Below are 15,341 nucleotides of genomic sequence, written 5' to 3' on the forward strand. Positions count from 1 at the left end.
TTTTAGGACTTGTTCTTTGGAGAGTAAGGTGTGGTGAGTACCTGGGACACAGAAAAGGCTTGACGGCTGACATCATTTATATTTTGAGATAATGGTAGGGAAACAGGAGAAAAGATGTTAGGAGTTCACAGCTACAGGCAACACCGACCAGCATTAGATCCCAGACCTGACCCTTTGTCAATTCTAAAAATACAGTTTTCTGACATTCTTGTAAAATACTCTAGGCCAGTGCTTCTCAACATGTGGGTTGTGATCCCTTTGCAGGGAGGTGTGTGAGGGGGGAGAGGTTGTTGAATGACCCTTTCACAGAGGTGACCTAAGACCGTTGGAAAACATAGATATTTACATTACAATTTGTAACGGAAGGAGCTGGGGAAGTAAGGGAGAGGTTGATCATTTTGAACTCTTCCAGTGAACTAAAAAATTAGAATGTTACCAAAATCAGGACTAAAGGTGAACAGTACTCATTACCACGGAGCGAGTCCCTTGATCCTCTCCTGACTGCAGGGACCTGCCATCCTGTCAGCCAGCAACGGTCGAGGAGTCACAAACAGGATATCATCTTATCGAGTACTGGGTCTGCTCAAATAGGTTCATGAGCATAGACAAAATGGTCGCCTGCTTTTACCTTTATGAGCACTTGCAGCTCTCCCCCGCCTCTGAAATGGCCACATGCCCAAATCCACACTCTCTCTTTCCATTTCCAAGAAGGAATGGGGTGACAGCCAGCTCACATCCCTATCAGCATGCAAACATGCACTCTGGGGTTCCTCCAAGGTGTTACCCTCACAGTCTGTGATCCTTGATCAATCCAGGAGGGAAATACATTTTACAGCTGTTCAGGAGAGAGACACTTAAATGGTAGGGGGTGAGACTGTTTTCCGTAAAGCTCTGCAGCCTGTGGTCATTTACACAGCTGGCGGAAAGAGCCCATCTCCTGGATGGCATGCTCACAGATCTTTAGGGACACAGCGCACGCAGCATGCAAAACATTGTGTCTGTTTCCAAGGATGGAGGCGTTTGTGTGTTCTACTGTTGTCCAAGCCTGAGGACAAGCATCTTGTGCACTTGCACTGACTTCAGCGACTTTCATCCTTGCAACTTCACAGATGGCTGCAGCAACCCCTGCTCCTGGCCTTGCTCCTTGGGCTAATGACAGATGGTGGCTGCTATCGAGGGAGCCAGTTGGGACTAGCTGGTGGCTTCACCTACCATGCAGTATACCATCTTGTAATCTCCTGTGAAGTGGGAAATGGCATCCCTCCCCCCCTCACCCCTTTTCCAGCTGAGGATGCTGAGAATCAAAGATGCATGACTTGTCTAGGACCATAAAAGTAAAGATATAGTGGAGAATTTGATTTTGACTTCAAAATGGATGCCTTTGGTTCTGGGGTGTGTAGTTTTCTCTTTCTTTGGGCTGACCCGTTCCTGGCTATCCAGCAGAGTCTTCACATTCATTGTCCTTATCACTCAGGGGAAACAAGAGTTCTGTAGAAGCCTGAGACCACCCCTCTGGAGACCCCAGCAGTTAGTTTCTGTCCCCTATGCCAAGCTTTCCCTGGAATGGGAAGAGGCCAAGGCCCAGCTACGCATCTTGCTGGAATGACCTGAGCCTCCGATTTGCCTTCCCTTTGCCTAACTCTGGACGACAGTGAACTGAGTTGGCTGGGAAAGAAAGAAACAGCAGCAGCATCTCTGCAGAGAGCACATCCCTGATCTCCCCTCCCCAGGTTCCCATGAACGCTTTAGGGGAGCCTAATGCCTAGACATCGTGCCCTCCGCCCTCGCTGGCTCCCTCACTCCAGAAGCTCCCGAATCAGCATTCCACGCACATCACTCTCCTTGTGCAATGCCATTATCTCCCGAGGACACATGCTCCGTTGTCACGGCAACCCGAGTCCTTCCTCCAACTCTATTTAATAATTTCTCAACAGTCAAGCTGGGCTGGCTTGGGGCAGGGGAAAGAGCAGCAAGACTGGGTGAGAAGTTCTGGGTCCTAGCACCTGTTGTGACTGGGACAACTGTCTAGACCTCAGTTTATCCATCTGTAACAGGGGGCTACTTGCAGTGGGTGTGGTTGTGGTTTTAACTTCAAAATTGTGAGAAGTAGCCTTCTGGGTCTAGGGGCCCCCAATGGGGACCAGTGCAGAAGGCGAGAATGACATTTTAGACTAAAGAGTGAATTAGAAGCTGTCTTGGGCGATGGCACTCCCTTCTGTTGAACCAATTCTAACGCGTCACCTCCAGACACTGAACCATCTTCCTTATCCTCCAGCATTAGGGTTAGGACTGGTTGGGACGTACAGCTCTGCCAGCAGCCATCATATCCCCCCTTTATTCCTATTCTATAGATGGACAAACTGAGGCAAAACAGTCCTCATTCTGAGAAAAGTCCAGATTGTCCTCAGAACCCAGTAACATACTATCTAAGAAGGCTAAATCAATGAGACACGGAGAATGGCCTGTCTGCTGCCTGTACCTCTACCCACTCTCAGCCCCTATTGCTATGATCCCCAGCCTTGTGGCTTCTGGCTGTCACTTAAAAAACCGTACAGATGATGGGGAGAGAGAAGGAAGGGTGATCTGGGTCCCTGAAAGGATGCAGTTTCTACAACAAACAGCTCTTCTTTCACAGAACCTAGCTCACAGTACGTGTGCAACATTCTATCTGATAGAGCCGATTGCTTATACCTGTCCCAGTAGCTAACGTGTTCAGGTCCCCAAAAGCCTCCAGGAAAGTCTCCCAAAGATACTATGGATTGATGTTCCAGGAGCAGCCAAGAAGCCCAAGCCTGGGAAGGACAATCAGCTACCTCTGGGACCTAACGAGTCTCTAAGGGCAGGGGGGTTTCTGCCCTGGCCCAGGATGATGGCTCTGAGCAGGCTGTCGGCAGCCCTGCACCACTATTGAAGTCCCTGGGTCGACAGTTCCATTGAATGCCCTAGCAAATGAGCGGTACCACATCTGCTCTGTCATTACTGCCATTCACTGCCATTTGGAGAAAGAGTGCTTATCTTACCCAGCCATTAGTCTCGGGAGGGTGTCGTGGAGAAATTCAAGGGGGTGAAAGGGAAGTGGGGTGGGTACCTCCCCTCCCCGAGGCCTGCCTAGAGCCTGAGGAATGAGCTCCAGCAAACTGATGTCTATGCTGTTCAGCAGTGCAGAGAAGGAACTATCCACAGTCCATGAAGCCTAAAGTCAGGCAGAAGGTAGCGCTCCGTTTCTTTCTCAGGTATGCTAGACAGACTTGATGGGGTCCAAGATCTGTAATGTGTCTGTGAACGAACCTGGGACAACCTTTCAGCTCTGGTGCCTCTGTTCCCTTACAGAGGACATTGGTACAGCAGTTAGCTCAGTATGACATCACAGAGTCAGCATGGGGGCTACGGGGAAATGACCACGTGTGTTTATTCTGTGCTTCCTTCCTGAAGAAACCCATTCAGTGCCTCTGTGGCAGGTTTTTTCCATTTAAACACTGCTATCTATATGTTCCCTTCTAATCCTTCTCCATAGATGCTGGGATTGGGGGAGGGTAGGGTGGGTAGTCTCTCTGTCTCTCTCTGTCTCTCTGTCTCTCTGTCTCTCTGTCTCTCTGTCTCTCTCTCTCTCTCTCTCTCTCTCTCTCTCTCTCTCTCTCGCTCTCTCTCATTACAAGTGAGCCCTTGATCTCTAGCTTTGGAAACAGTCACAGCAGTGGCAAAGAATGAGCCCCGTCTCCTGTGGTCGCCTCCTTGAACCCTTATCTCTGCTCAGGTGCTTTTTGAAGAACTGAATGAACAACATGGAAAAACACCAGGTTTGACGTTAGCAACCCTTCCCTCCCCAGACATAGCTTACAAGCAGGACACCCATTCCTGCCCCCAGCCTCAGAGCTCGGGAGAGCATTCACCACAGCCAGTGGTGAAGTGACGCACCCAGCCTTGTCCAGGGCCTGGAGGTGGAGGCCCTTGGGCAGTGGTCAGATGGGTGGCCTCCTGCCTCACCTACTGCATCCCAGAGGCAAGTGTCCCAAACCTCTAAGATGTCACATATGCCAGCATTGAAAGTGTTCAAAGGTGATTCTGACCAGTGTTCTATACTGTATCCTGCTGCCCGACCCTCTGTGCCGAGCATTCTGGCAGTTACATGATGCTCCGACAGTGGGCTTCAGGTGACCTGACTCACATAGGAACATTGTTTTCCACATTGTTCCTGGCTCCTGAGACTACAGGCCCCTCTGTATAACCTCACAAAGGTAGGGGGTGACTCATGTCACCCCAGTTTCTTCAGATGAGCATACCTGTGCCATGCAGGTCTGTTTGAGGACACACATATCTCCTCTTCAGTGTCTGGCTACTGATGGGGTCAAGGGATCACACTTTAGAACTCTAAACTCTGGACATGACCTAGATAATGACAAGTTCTGGCCAGAGCCTAGGTAAGTCTCAATCAAATCCAGGGAGGGCTCTTCCCTCCGCAGCCTCTGGCTGAGAACCCCCTGTGTCATCCACTACCTCAGTTTCCAGGTGCTGTGGGTTCCTTTCCTGCCAGCACGGTGCTTCCCCAGGCTCCTTCTCAGGAAGAAATAGCTCAGGAAAGGGGACAAACATTGGCTGAGAAGCCAGTGGACGGGTGAGAGATCAGAGCACTCTGAGCCTCAGTTTCCCCAAAAGATGAGGATAGTAAAGGTAATCCTATCTGTGTTCAGGCTCAACAAAGAAAAGGCTTTGAAGGAGCGAGCATCCTCTCCCTCGTGCAAAGAGAACTCATCTAGGTCAAGGTCATTCAGATTCAGATTAGAAACCCAGCTTTAAAAGACTCTCTTCTGTTGATGGAAGATTCTTCTCTAGGACCTCGCTTTCTTCTCCTGGATTGCATCCCCATCCTACCGGCAAGGGCACTGTTTACAAACTTTAAAGTGCTATGCTGATAACCAGGGGTTATGTGGTCAGCATAACCAACCAAAGCATTGATTCCAAATGTCTCCACTCTCCTCCTTATTGCTGCTGCCTGCGCGCACTCTGTGCTCTTCTCAAGCAATAAGGCCAGGGAGGCAACCTGCTGCCAGTCCCTTCCAGGGCATCTCTGACCTTGAATGTGTCTCTGTCTAGGGCTCAGCTATCCCAAGAGCTGGCACAAGATGCTGGTCTTGCAGACATCAGTCAGCTGACATGTGAGCAGAGTGGCGGGTCACTGTCCCAAGTAGCCACCAGTTCTTCCCTTCTCTACCTTGCTTTTGTGTCAGGACTATACCCAGGCCCAGAAACCTGGGGCCGCTTTGCCAGCTGTGGGGGCCTAACATCCTAATGTGCTCCGTTCCACCCAGCTGCACATCTCCCCCACCTCCAGAGTGCCACCGCCAATCATTCTCCAAGACCTGGTCCCCTTGTAATTTCCAATTTGTGAGAAATATAAAAATAGAAGTCCATTCGCTGCAGGCGGCTCACATTGAATCGCATGCCACTTTCTGTGTCATGTCAGATCACGGTAAACGGAACTGATGGCTTCCTTGGGCTGCTCTCAGTGGCTTCCTGAGCCGGGAAGTGGTGGGGACAAATGAAGAGACACCTGGAAGTTTGGGAAAGGTGGTGGCTGGGTGCAGGCCACCAATACCAGCTATAAATGAAGTGCAGGCCATGGACCTGTTGGGATAGGATGGTGACCTCAGCTAGAATCTCAGTTCTGCATCATAACGGCAGAGGTCTCCAAACTTTAGCTTCCCCTAAGTCAAGAGCCACTACACTGGCCACTGCCTGGCCTTCTCAAGCTGTGCTTGGGCTCCGGTGCTGGGGATGCACTTGGGAGACCCTGTAGTTTCTCTAGTGGGCTGTGCCTGCGCTCCACAGCAGCGGGTATCACCTGCAAGAAACTTAGAGATTTTATGACTGAGGACTGACTCAGACCCATTTTCTTGTCCTCTGTTACAACATGTACATGAGGACAGGTATACGCAGCTCACAGGAGCTTATACAAATTAAATGACATAAAAGTATAGCAGGCAAGGACAGTTGTCTTTGTAGTTGCAATGCTGGTGTGGGGATAAGGGTTCTTGGAATTCATTCCTCTGTTTACATCTGAATTCCAGCTCTTTGTTCAAGCATCACAGCTTGTGTTCACACCTACTGCCTGTACCAGGAAATGGGGGGCCTGTTCTGCGTGGGCTTGTCTCTGCCTCCTTCTGCCTCTGAGGGCTCAGAGTCAGTCTGGAGTAGAGGACAGTCTAACAAGTTCACAGAGACACCTCTCCTAGGAAGCCCTATTTTGGGATTAGAATGTGACCACTCATCCTCTTCCCTCTCGGGGGGCCAAGCTCTCTTCCACTACCTAAGAATGACTTTCCGAGAATAGGACAAAGCTGTCAAAAAAGAAAAAGGAAAAAAAGTGGCCAAATTCTGGAGCAGAGGATACTTGGTGACCTCATCAGCTGGGGGAGGGGCTGCCCTCATCAGCTGGGGGAGGGGCTGCTCTCATTAGCTGGGGGAGGAGCTAGTCTTTGCAGATGAAGTCATTTCAAGGTCATTTGAAGTCATTTTAAGGTCATTTCCATCTCCACGATGGCTGATCACTGTTCCCCAAGTAAAAAATTGGTGACATTGCAGAGTTGAGTGAAAAAGACAGTTCCTATTTGGGCACAGACAGGCCCTGTTGCCACGTTTCCATTTTAGGACCAGGCAGGGAGGCAAAGGGGCTCTCTCCTTGGTTTGGCTTCAGGATTGAGAGAGAAGGGGAGCTGGGTCAGCACAGCTTGGGATCAGGGGCCACCTGTCGCACCATGTCGGGGCATACTGCCTATTCTCAAGGTAGTGGGAGCTTTCAGAATTCAGAGTGCTGCAAATGGGGGCCAAGTCTGGATTTCCTAGGGTCGACACTCTGCCGGGCATCCAACAAGCAAGAGACAGGGAGGGAGAGACAGATCTGAATTCCAACTGACCTGAGAAATCTCTCACAGCCAATCCTAGGGATGGTATTTCTGTGGGAGACGATTTATTTAATGTTGCTGTAGATGTACCCCTTGCTGGGAAGGAAGAGAAGTAGCCATTTCTCTGACAGCAGGTCCAGAGGGACTAACTCACTGTCCACCATGAAATCCCACTGTCACTGCTCTTCCCTGGACTATCCCACTTTACAGATGTGAAGACTGAGACCAGGGTATGGCAGCCTAGGGTTGCCTTGCTTCCTCCTTGTTGTGTGACCTTGGACAAGTCGCTCTCCCTCTTTGTCTCATCCTCTCTTCGCTTCAGAAGTGCGGTTTAGAGCAGTTTCTGTTGTGCAAGGTTAGGGTAGAAATTACAAGCTTGACACACCAAAAGATTTTGACATTCCATTTCTTCTTTCCAAAGGGAATCAGAAGTTGGCCAAGGTCACCTGGCCAAGAAATAGTAGTACCCAGTCCAGGGCATATTCATTCATTCCCAAGTGTGGATTTGAACAAAGCATTTTATAGCCTTCCTGCCTCAGCAACACAGGTAGATATAAGGGCAGGTCACAGCTAGCTGGACCATTATTAGGCAATCACCTTCCACCCAGGTGGGCTTTATTCTGGAACACTATTGAGTTCCTCCTGGGTTCTGGGCCAAGGGTAAACAAATTTGCATCCCTTTCTCCTGGGTTGCCAGGAATATCAAATACTTGGCTGACACAAGTGTGGAGTTATGTATATCTTTCTTTAGCCTTGCCTTCACCCTTTTAGCTGCCTATTCTTTGGCCTCTGGACCCCTCGTTAGAGCCTCACCCAGGAGACCGTCTCAACAAATGGGGTCCCTGGAATAAGGTTTCCACTGGGGACTGACCATTACCCTTCTCTTCCTCTGTGGTGGACATCTGTCTCCTGTGCCTTTCTCAGGGAACCCCACTCCACAGAAGCTCTGGGGACAGGGCAGCCTGTGTCTCACTGCCTGGGACTCACTGTTTGTCCTCTAGCCACTGGCCACCAAGCCAGCACTTGGCTGGAGACAGAGCGCTTTCTTTGTTTGCTGCCTGCCTGGCAATTCCTTTCTGAGGCTCAAGGGAGGCTCAGCCATTTTGCCCTCCTGCTCTAGGGAAAGCTCCCTCTTTCTCTCTTCTCTGCAGGGATCTACACCTCCCAGGGCCACTTTTCCCCCCCTCCTTTGTTTGGAAGAAGGTCTGAGGATGCTTTGACTAGGACCTGGTCCATCATTTCCAGAACTGTGGTGGTGAAAGACTGCTAGGCACTCTGAATTCCCACAGATCTCTTTTGTTTTGCAATTTGGAAGTTGGGGTATGCACGCTCCACTATTTCCACCAAAGTTCACAGCAGAGAACATAGGCAGGACTCAGCACGTCATTTTTTTTTCTTTTGTCCAACACACACTCTGTTTGCCATAGAAAAACTGCGACTAGCATCAAGTTCCACTCGGCAGGACACAGTCCCTTCCCTCATGTGGCCACAATCCCTTTCAGCTCTGATCTTCGCGGGTGGCCAGGCGGTCCAGCCGGTAGACCACAGGTATCTTGGTCTTATCAACTGGCTTTTAAAAATTCTTTTTTCCTCCCCCTTGAGACTCAGGTCTGTTTCGAGAGGACACTGGCTCCGTACAGAGCTGCCCATTCTGAGTCTCTTGTTGGAAGCCCAAAGCAAACACAGAACGGGACATCTGTGGGTGTCACCCATGGGGTAGGTGGGTACAGAGAGACTGAGCGTGGAGAAGCCGTGGTCATTGTCACAGAAAGGAAGGAATAAATACCTGGGAAAGACAAACCACGGGAAGTCCTGGCCCGACCCACCTCTTGCACTGGGCTTCTCTCAGGTGAACAGGGCAGCAGCGCCAGCTTACGCGCGCTCAGCCCCAGCTGCTGTGCGCTTTCTTAAAGCCAAGGTTTCCTGAGATCTTGAGCTGCCCGGGGATGGAAAGGAGATGTCTCCATCCTCGGGTAGTCCCCAACCCCTCCATCCTCCCGCCACTAGTGAATGAGGTACGGGGAGACTGGGGACGTGGCGCAGGTTGGTCTGGCTTTCTCCTGGGCACCCCGCCATCCGCTAGGGAATGAACCAGGACATTGACGGCACCTACCCTCCTGGGACCCTCCCGCCTCCGGAGCATCCCTGGGCTGCAGCCGGCGCACGTCCTGAGGCAAGGAGGGGGGGGGGACGCTGCAGCCTAGGGTCCCACCCTCCACCCAGCGCCCCGACGGCAGCATCCCTTCCTACCTGCGGCCGGGGCTGCGCGGGCCGCTCCGGGCTCGGCCGCGCTAGGACGCGGGCGCCTGGGCTCCTGGGCTCGCGCAGCTCGCCTGCAACCTCTCAGCTCTCTAGGGCTCCCAGGGCGGGTGGAGGGGGCGGGGCTGTCAGGACACGCCCTCTGGGCGGGGCTTGTCCGCGTCTTGCCCGCCCCTACCTTTCAGCCTCCATCTCTCTTTTTTCACCTTTTCTGTTCCTGCTCCTCTCTCCCAGTTACCTCTGCCCTGCTCTCTCTCCCCTCTTCCTTCTTCTGCCCTGTTCCCCTCCTCCCTCTGCTTGCCTCCTCCTCCCTCCGCCTACCCCCTTTCTCTCCCCTCTCTGCCTGCTCCCCTCCTCCCTCTACTAGCACCCTCTTTCCCTCTGCCCTGCGCCCCTCCTTTATAGGACCCTGCCCGCCTCTTCTCTCTGCCTGCTCCCTCCTCTCTTCCCTCCTCTCTCTTCCCTCCTCTCTCTTCCATCCCTGCTCCCCCCCTTTTTTTTGACATCCATCCTCCTTCAGTCTCCTGGCCTCAAAGGTCTACCTTAATTGGTCTCTTGGTTTCTCTAGCTCTGTCACATCTTCTCTCTTGAAAGCATTGAGGGAGCTGGGCAGGACTCTTGCCCCCTCCCTACCTCTCCTGTCTTTGGCTGCCTTCTGTGGGAAACAAAGTTACTACCTGAAAGACTGTCAGTGCAGGATTGGTCATGGAGGAGTGTGTGTGTGTGTGTGTGTGTGTGTGTGTGTACAGCAAACCACAACCTGGAAACTCAAGGGTTGGCTAAGGACCCTAGGTGTTCTGTTTCCAGCTCTGAGGTGTGAGGGATTGTCTAAAACACCTCTGCTCCTGGACAGCTCTAGCTGCCTCTTCCCCAGTCCAGACCGTCTGGCTCCTTCCATCGAGGCTTTGGGGAAAGAGCCATGCCTGCCTTTTCACGTTCCCCAAAGACTCAGAAAGAATTGATTTTCTCCAGTTTCAATGGCCTCTTGCTTCTGTTCATGAGTCTAGCATTCAATATCTGACCTCCTATCCTCTAATTTCATCAACCCTGGGGTTTCTAGCCTTAACACCCAAAAGCTACCTGGCTTCTGGCTCTTTCTCCACACTTACTTCAAGCATCGAGGTTTAGGGCTCTCTGGCCTCCTGACTGGTTACCAAGTGCTATGTGTACTTCAGATGAATCTTTCTGGAGCTCCTGTGAGCTCACTGGTCTGGGCTTAGGAACACAATGGTAGACACACAGGCCATAGTTCTTCTTATGGGGCAAGTGAAAGGAACAGGCTTTCCTGCAATAACCATTTGAGAGCCCAGAATGATGAGCTCTGCCAGGGCCACCCATGAGGGTCCCCGCCTAGGTTGGGATGAGGGTTAGGTCCATTCATGATAGTGTCACTGGGGTGGAAATTTCTGCACAGATGGATGTACAAAGCTGTCAGGAAATGTGGGTGTGGTTCTGAGCAAGATTAGGGAAGCGAGGGGAGGGGATGCTTTTGTTTGCGTGATGATCATTTCACTGTCCTCCGGTCTCAGGAGCTCAGTTTTTACTCTAGGGTCTTCTCTCCACTTCTCACAAGCATATGTTTGGTACAAAGTTCCTGTCCACAAGTATGAATGTGACTAGAGCCATACCAGTCAGGATATGTCACCTCAAAGCTAGGGCAAGTGACAGATGTTAGGCCAATGGCACCTCCGCCCAAGACCTTTTCCAAAAGTCTTCATCACTAACAGGTTTTAAATCTGGGGCAGCCATGCCTGCAATGAAGCCTGCCTGAATACAAGGGAACATAGAGGACGGCAGAAATGAGGCAGTAGTTGGATGGAAGTTATTTGAGCCCTCTGATCCAGCCGTACCTGAAGGCAGAATGGTTCTCTGAATAATCGAATTAGTCTCTTTTAAAGATTAACTCATTTTAATGTTATATGTTTGTCTGTGGGTATGCTCAGTTGTGTGTGCCTGGTGTCTGCAGATTTCTGAAGAAAATCTTGCATCTCCTGGAACTGGAGTTACAGATGGTTGTGAACTAGTATGTTTGTGTGTGCTGGGGATCAAATCCAGGTTCACTGAAAGCACAGCTACTGAGCCATCTCTCCAGCCCCTCTGTCTTGTATTATTGATCTGCTTTGATTTCCGTCTTTGCATCTGTTTGACCTTTGCCTTAGTTTGGGTTTCCATTGCTGTGAAGAGATACCATGAGCAAAGCAATTCTTACAAAGGAAAACATTTCATTGGGGCTGGCTTACAGTTTCAGAAGTTAAGCCCATTATCATCATGGTGGGAAGCATGGCAGCATCCAGGCAGACAGGACGCTGGGAGAGCCTAGAGTTCTACATCTCGATCCAAAGGCAGCAGCAGGAGACTCTTGTGAAGGCAGAGGGTCTCTTTCACGTGGGGCGGAGGTTGAGCACTAGGAGCCACCCTCAAAACCCTCAAAGCCCCCCTGCACAGTGACACACTTCCTCAACAAAGGCCATACCTTCTAATAGTGCCACTTTCCATGGGCCAAGCACTTTCAAACCACCACAACCTCCTGCTGAAAGCTGCCCCTAGCTGTTGAGACAGCTTCTTAGGCTTGCCTATTACATATTAAAACCTCCTCACACCCTGTCCCCACCCCCATGCCCACCTCCACCTCCATTCCTCCCAGGATAGCTTCAGCCCTCCAGGCGTGCCCACTAGGCAGATGGTGTTGAACCACAAACTTGGCATGGTAGAGTTCAGAGTACTATCCCTTAAGCATGGGTCAGGGGTGTGTGTGTGTCTGTCTGTCTACAGGAAAGCCAGGTACAGGTGGCACCCTCCCACCCCCCAGCCCCTTGTGCAAAGCCTGAGAGAGAGAGAGAGTTTGCCATGTAACTCACAGTCATTTCATGACCTGGTGGCAGACCCTGTAACATCTCCTTTCCAAAATGTCTGCTTCCAGGCCCTAGCTGTAACCAGGGGAATGTTCATACAACAGGACAAGCCTCAGATTGTTGCTGGGCAGAGGTTAATATCTCTCAGGCGTGAGGACAAGCATGCGTGAGGGCTCTGCACCTCCAGCTGTGGTGGGCATTGGGGCCTAGAACACATTGGGTGTCTTTCTGCTTCGACCTTGTGCTCATTTTGAGGGAGACCTATTTCTGGCAAGTAATATTGGTCTTTCAGTTACAATATGATGTAAAGTCTCCTTTTGAGATACTCTTATTTAATCTAAAAAAAGGAAATATTTAAGTAAATAAAAATAGACATGGCACACAGAAGTTTGCCCAGCTCTTGTGGCTGGCTTGCAAATGCCTTCAGTTTCTGTGGCCTAATTTAGAGAAATGCTTCCTCTGTGTATTCATTGACTCAACAAATATTTATTGAACACCTACTGGGTGAGAGACACTGGAGGAGGATGAAACGAAGACACCAGAGTTGAGAGATTCCATTCAGGAGTCCAGGGTCTGCGTGGACAACTCACCCACACAGCATATTAAGAAACCAAACTGAGACTTGATCCCAAGAGCACTGGGGAGCTGACCTTAGACTGAGACGTAAGACTGAGTGTGTGGAGGCTGAGACTGGCCCATGTACAGGATGAAGTAAAGGGAGAGAAGACTGGAAGCCAACAGCTCACAGGGGCAGCTTTGTGATAGGTGTGAGGCCGGAAGGGCTGGTACCTCTCTGAGTGTCCAGCACATAGTAGGCACTCAATACATGGCTGGAACTATTGCTGTTATTATTATTAAAATCTACTCTCTTCCTTAACTTGGAGAATTAATTGAGTCTTAGTTCCATGGGTCATCAAACCAGAAGCAGTTCGTGGATGTTAGTTAGACCATCTGATCAATGAGTTGAGACCCCAGAAGAGGCCAGTGGCTTGACTTAGGGCACCTAGCTATCTAGTGGCAAAGCTAGGAAGACGTGAATACCTGCTGCATTTCCCATCGCTTGCAGTGTGGGATACATGATGCCACTGATATGTGGGGAGATGGAGACACAGAGATGTTGAGTACTTTGCTCAGAGACACACGGTAGACAACTTGCAGGGCTGGGATCCCAATTCAGAATTGCCTGTCTGTAAGCCAATAATTCTTGATCTTGTCCCTGGATATTTATTTATTTATTTATTTATTTATTTATTTGTAATCCTTGACAGCTGCTTATCATATTATATGGTACCACTATGAAACCACTATGAAATAAGACCAGATGTGGTTGTCAGAATGTCTAGAACTGCCACTAATCTGCTATGTGACCTTGGACAAGTCTTTTCCCTCTCTGAACCCATTTCCTCCTCTGTAAACAGAAGGCATCTCAAGCCACTAGGCTGCTGTGTGTGCTATGCTTTGGGGTCTGCCGTCCTGTCCTAAGTACAGGCTCTCTGCTCAGGACCCCTATCTGGTGCTGCTCGAGCTGACTTTGTCTCCATGACAACATCCAATTCTATCTTCCAGTCTTGCTGAAAGTGTAGCAAGATGTAGAATCTCCCTCCATCCCAATAAAATCACTGCTGTGGGCAAGCAGGCCTTTGCCTGTTGTGTTTGATTTACAGAAGGCCTGTGGGTACCTTACTCACATCCCTGCTGTGAGCCCAGAATTTCACCATCAGTGAGTCCCTACAGTTATGGGAATTAGTACTTGAAGGCACAAGACAATCCCAGAGTCAGGGATATCTCATTTAAGAGTCCAGAGGATGAATGGATAGTTCACTCAACCCTTTAGAGAACTGAGACTGGCTCTTGAGGGTACAGGGGAGCCACTGAATGCTCAGGAGAGCATGATAGGGCTGAAGAACCTGAGAGAGGTACTAAGACATGCGGCCATCTTGTTATTCTGTCCCCAAGTCACACTGGGGCATATCGTCACTGGCTGCGGCTCCACTGCAGAACATTCAAACACATGTGCCTTTTCCTTGGAGCTTGTACACAGTGGGACCAATACTGTCGACCCACATGTCCCCTCCTGGTACACAGTAGCTGGGACCCTTTGATTCTCTCATATATGTTCTGCCTGTATCTGGTCTATGGCATTATTTTCAAGGTCCTTCAAAAGACATCTCCAGGTTCTTACACATTTGGCTCCTCTACCAAAGACACTGTTCCTGACTGTGCTCTCCCGGGGAGCTCTCCTGTAGGGTTGAGCTGGGTGCACCAGCGTCAATCTCATCTCACCCCCAACTTGACACTGAGCTCTGGGACAGAACAGGGCGGACAAGGTGGAAGGACTGAATTCTTACCCCAGAATACCACACCGGAACCACACAACCTGAAGGAAGCCCTTTCCACACGATATAACCACAGAAAGTATTTACTGAGCAATCACTTAGTGCCAGAACGCTCAATGCTGACCAATCCCTATAAACACGTTAGCACAGGAGACTGTAAATCTCATTACAGGTCAGGCTAAGAAACAAGGTGAGCGGCCCACCAAAGTTACACATGTTCTCCTTTGACCCTTCACAAGCCTGTTACCCTCTAAAAGACCACTGTTTGGAAATGTCACTCATTTCTTAGAGCTGTTGTCTCTTGGCCTGTGAAATGGGAATGAGATGGCGACTCTGGCTATAGGTCTGAGGTAAGCTTCAGGAGACTGAGCCCTAGGCAAGACTGGCACACACTGGTTCCTGCCCAACCACAGAGAACAGATATGAAGAATTCCCATGGGAAGATGGTTCCAGTATCCTCAATGGCAGGCCTTTGCATGTTGTGCTTGATTTCCAACCAGCTAAGAAGATAGGAATGATTCCTGTCCTTATTTTTATCTGAGACACAGAGTGGGCAGGTGCTTTACCCAGGTACACAGCTGGAAGTGTAGGAGCTGAGGGCGCCCAACCATTGTGCTAGTACACCCTGAGAGTGTGCCTTCATGTGTCTGGTGCTGTGCCTAGACAAAGGGTGGCAGAGAGGACCATGCACACGGGCATGCCGAGTGGACCAGGAGATGTGAGAAATCACATGGTTTCCTTACAAGCTCCACTGTAGGCACCGTTGGCCCAGACTCTAAGTGTAGACCACAGTATTGCTTTTGTTGCTGTGACAAATGCCTGATAAAATCAATTTAGGATAGGAGAGATGTATTTTAGCTCAAAGTCTGAGGGTGCAGCTTGTCACAACAGGGTAGCCAAGGTGGAAGAATGTAGACTAGTTGGTCACATTGCAGACTCCAGCCTACAAAAATGATACCTCCATTTAGAGTGGGTCTCTCAGTGAACCTAATCTA

The 15,341-nt window shown here is 50.2% G+C and overlaps 1 protein-coding gene across 1 annotated transcript in view; it reads right to left on the minus strand.

Annotated features, from left to right (window-relative positions):
* Window positions 1–9,395, minus strand: part of Slc6a1 (solute carrier family 6 member 1) — a 38,445-nt gene extending 29,050 nt beyond the window's left edge. Inside the window, exon 1 of the mRNA XM_028788666.1 lies at window positions 9,150–9,395. The gene's annotated coding sequence lies outside the window, so the exon portion shown is untranslated. The remainder of the gene's footprint in view (window positions 1–9,149) is intronic.
* Between the last annotated feature and the right edge of the window lie 5,946 nt (window positions 9,396–15,341).

Source organism: Grammomys surdaster, unplaced genomic scaffold, assembly GCF_004785775.1.
Source record: "Grammomys surdaster isolate TR1022 unplaced genomic scaffold, NIH_TR_1.0 125756, whole genome shotgun sequence".
Lineage (NCBI taxonomy): Eukaryota > Metazoa > Chordata > Mammalia > Rodentia > Muridae > Grammomys > Grammomys surdaster.